Source organism: Petromyzon marinus, chromosome 15 (genome assembly GCF_048934315.1).
Source record: "Petromyzon marinus isolate PM22_M1 ecotype Great Lakes invasive population chromosome 15, UKy_Petmar_22M1.pri1.0, whole genome shotgun sequence".
NCBI lineage: Eukaryota > Metazoa > Chordata > Hyperoartia > Petromyzontiformes > Petromyzontidae > Petromyzon > Petromyzon marinus.
Genome location: NC_133681.1, coordinates 5,970,852 through 5,974,866, shown reverse-complemented (window position 1 = coordinate 5,974,866; position 4,015 = coordinate 5,970,852). Strand labels below are relative to the sequence as shown.

At 51.6% G+C, this 4,015-nt stretch overlaps 1 long non-coding RNA gene across 1 annotated transcript; it reads right to left on the bottom strand.

The window, feature by feature from the left end:
- Positions 1 to 337: 337 nt before the first annotated feature.
- Positions 338 to 1,750, bottom strand: LOC142924637 (uncharacterized). Its single transcript, XR_012941749.1, has 2 exons — positions 1,366 to 1,750; positions 338 to 1,180 (listed from the first exon to the last, which is right to left on the bottom strand). It is a non-coding gene; the product is annotated as an uncharacterized LOC142924637 (long non-coding RNA).
- Positions 1,751 to 4,015: the final 2,265 nt, after the last annotated feature.

Genomic DNA, 4,015 nt, shown 5'->3' with positions numbered 1-4,015 from the left:
TGAAATGGGCGTGGTGTTGGCCACCCACCCCCTCGTGTGCCGTGCCGGCCTTCATAGGTGCTCAATAACAGCACTTGCCCCGACAGTCTGTTACAGGCTACACGGGGGATCTTTGTGTTTGCCTTTTTTTTGTCTGTGCGTGTGTCTCTGTGGCACAGCCAACGGCGATCCATTTGAGCTCACGACCAACACCAGTGGCGAATGTCTGAACCGGTCGCGGGCCTCCCCTAGGTCGACTCAGTGTTAAATTAGTACCTGGTGCGAGAGCCCCGCCCACCCCAACTTTATTGCGATGCAGACATTGCATTGATATATACCGGAGAAAATACATCGGAGAGTTGGTATCGTTGTGTTTTATTAGTTTGTGTCGGGTGCGGAGAGGAGGGGGGTAATTAAATTCGTAGCTTTACATTTCAGGGCCGCCCAGCCTCCTGAACCTCATCCCCCACTTTGGGATATTTCTAGATCCGCTTCTGTGTCTTCTTAATCTTCTTAGAAGACTACAGCTGGTCTCCCTCCCTGCATCCCTCCCTTTCTGCATCCCTCCCTCCATCCATGCCTCCCTCCCGTTTCAGAAGACTACAGCTGGAGACCAACTCCTTTCACACCGTACGTAGCCAACCGTGCTAATCGGAGGCGCGGGGGGAAGGACACCAATACAACACTAAACACAAAAAGCAGTTCGAAAGAAATTCGTTCATGGATTTGGATTTAAAAGTTCACAGCTCCAGTAGCTTCCTAATATTGGAAAGGATTTTCTCCCGGTCCTCCAGTTTATCCCTCCACATTTATAATCAAGGTGCGTTTAGAGTGTTTGGCCGATATACATTACCACGTGACAATCCACTTCGTTGAGCTATCGTGTGTGACATCCAGGGTCGCTTCTGAAAAAAATAGCTACACAGCTCAGTGGGGCTTTAACTCGGTAAAACAAATAAAATAGTTCAGTTTTAGTTTCAGCTCGCGTTGCAGTGACTCCTCTCTCAGTCAGAGTGTCATTGTCCAAGCGGTTGTCCGAGCTGACGCCAGAGCTGTGCTGACTCTCACGAGAGAAGACTTACGGCCATCCACGACTCACGCCACCGCCTTCATAACCTCGGCCACGAACTCTTGGTCTCGACGCCGCTCGCACTTGGAACAGACCGCGGTCGATGATTGTGTTTTTTCTTCTTCCATCAACCTGCATCACAAGGACAGCAGCGGCAGTCTCTGAATCCGCTCGGAATCAACGCCGGAATTCGACGTTGCTGAATAAAACAGCGACCCGACGAATCGCTCAAACTTCGGTCGCCTCGCGACCCCGTGCTCTCTTTGCGAGTGATCAGCGCGGTGGGCCACGTACGGTGCGAAAGAAGTTCAACATACATACAAACATTCTTGATGGCAGCAGCAGCGATCTGGTTCAGGAGCACGGTGCCAATGTCGACGTCTTGCCGCGACTGCTGCTGCTGCTGGCACCACGAGAGGGCTTCACCAGAGACAGAGAGAGTTCGTGTCGCCGTTCCTCCTCCTCCTCCTGCTGTGTTGAAGGAGCGCAGACCGCAATGGGTTCACCGTGCGGTCCACAGTGTGGGTGGCATGGCCACAGTCGCTGTTAGCAAGCACCTACCTATCACGCTCTCTCTCTTTCACACACACACGTGCGTTGTTTTATTCCGTGACTGTCATGTTCTGTTTAATCGCTCAAAGGGTCCACAATGACCGAGCGAAAGACCAGCACGCCTGAGAAACTGGGTTCAAGCCCCGGGTCTTTGGTGTGTCTCTAAAGGAATTCGTAATGGGCCAGGCGAGAGACACCTTGGCTGCACGGCCGAGATTGGGGTATCGTATCGGTGTCTGGGTGTGTGTCGATCTGTTACACCCCGTGGGCAATCCAACAATATGGTCCATAGTTTGTGTTGCATGGCCAGAGTCGCTGTTAGCGAGCATCTCCCCTATCGCGCCCTCTCTCTCACACACACACACACACACGCGTGCATGCGTACGTGTGTGTGTGTGTGTTTCAATCCTGGGTTGGCGAGCGGGCGGGGGGGGGGCAGTTACGATTGGGTAGAGTCTATTAAATGTGCGGAGCTGCGTTCTGCTTTATAACATGGTATTGATTAATGTGTGAATTTATGTATTTGCGTATATACTCGACGGCGGCGGCGACGAGGAGGAGGAGGAGGAGGCTGCTGATTAAGAGCGTACAGAGACCTCTTCATTCACACGGACACCAAAACGCGCGAGGGGAAACTGACCCAGCACCACTGTGAACCCGAGTTCAAGCCCTGTGTGAGGCTGTCTCTCTCTCTCTACCTCCTGGAGTTCATAATTCTCGTGTCGTAGATACTGAGCCAGCATCGCCGATAACCTGAGTTCAAGCCCTGTGTCTGGATGGGTGTGTTTCTCTCCTGGGATTCACAACGGCCGCGTCAGAGACACTGAGCTGTTGCCGATGAGAGTTTCCGTTTCAAGCCCCTGCACGGGTCTGGCTGTCGTGTTTTTTTTTTAATCGCTCAAGGGGTTCATAAATAGCCGAGTCAAAGACAGTGAACCAGCACGTCTGAGAACCTGGGTTCGGGGCTCCGGGTCTGGGTGTGGCCCTCAAGGAGTTCGTAATGGGCCAGGCGAGGGACACCGCGACCGCACTGCTGAGATTCGAGTAGCGCACAGGTGTCTGGGGCGTGTGTCTGTTACACCCCGTGGTCGATCCACTGCAGGATGATGACCGCCCCAACCCCCAACCTCCCCCACCCCCACCCCCGCCGTCCCCCGTGTCGTGTACGTGATTGGATTGGAGTTTTTTGACCATACCTCCCCACGCCTGCTCAGTGCGAGTTGCTAAAGGGGGGGGGGGCGGCGGGGGGGGGGGGGCGGAACCGATTCAGACATCAGTTGCCACTGATGTTAGCCGTGGCAGCTAATGGAGCTCGAGTTCGTGCATCAGATTACAGACCGCAGTGGGCTAAGCACCGCGCCACCGCTCCCAGTTATACCACACGCACTCATCCCAATGATAATCCATGATACAGGGTTTTTTGGGGGTTAGATCGCGTAAAAATATAAATGTGTCGTTCAACCCGCAACCAACCGACACAGCCAATTAATAAGGGTTGTTACGTAAACAGAACATGCCAATTCGTTACTCGTGCAGCACACCGGTGTGTTGGAAAGCAAAGCCACATTTACAATCCGAGTACGACGTTTCGCCAGTAATTACCACTCGCTAGTATTATAGATGATATTGGTCGCGATAGCCTCCGCGTTAAATCCAATTATAATGTTTACACATCGCGCCAAGGTTTTCATTTCAGTTTTCAGGTTCATTTATTAGGTATGGCCCTGTGAGCCATGCGTCTCTTGAATCGGGTGCAACTGCAACAAAACAAAAACACGAACAAGAAAACATCTTAAAGTGACTACACGCAAACAGAACAATCCAGGAAAGAATAGCAAAGTCTTCCAAAAAAAAACCACCGTATATCAACGCTGTGTGCAAAAATGCCAGTGGGATGCAAGTCAAACAATAACAACCATAAGACAATTTAGATTAAAGTTATCAGACTAACTCTGGACTACAACAAACAAACATGGCTAAACCAAAACCTTTTCAAAATCACCAAAATAAAGCTATAGGCTATTTGAGGCTTAGTCGACCGAAGGTAGGGTCCAGGACTGGTTCAGATTATCCACACTGGTGTTGGTCGTGAGCGGGAATCGAACTCGGCTCGACGGGTTCGTAGCTCAGTGCAATAACGCACACACACAACAAACAGCCACACACACACGCATTCTAGTACACGTGTGTGCACACTGCACTATGCACTGGACTAACTTGGGGTTGAGTTAACCTACGGGATTCACACAAACACAGTACATGTATCGAGCTGTATGGGTCCACTGAGTCAGACGCTTACGCTGAATAAGCGACCCCGTGTGGGTTTAGACATCTTTAATAACACGGACGTCACGTCACAGCGCACAAGCGTGTGTCACGAGTGTGCGGTGATCGGTGGCGCAGTGGTTAGCGCAA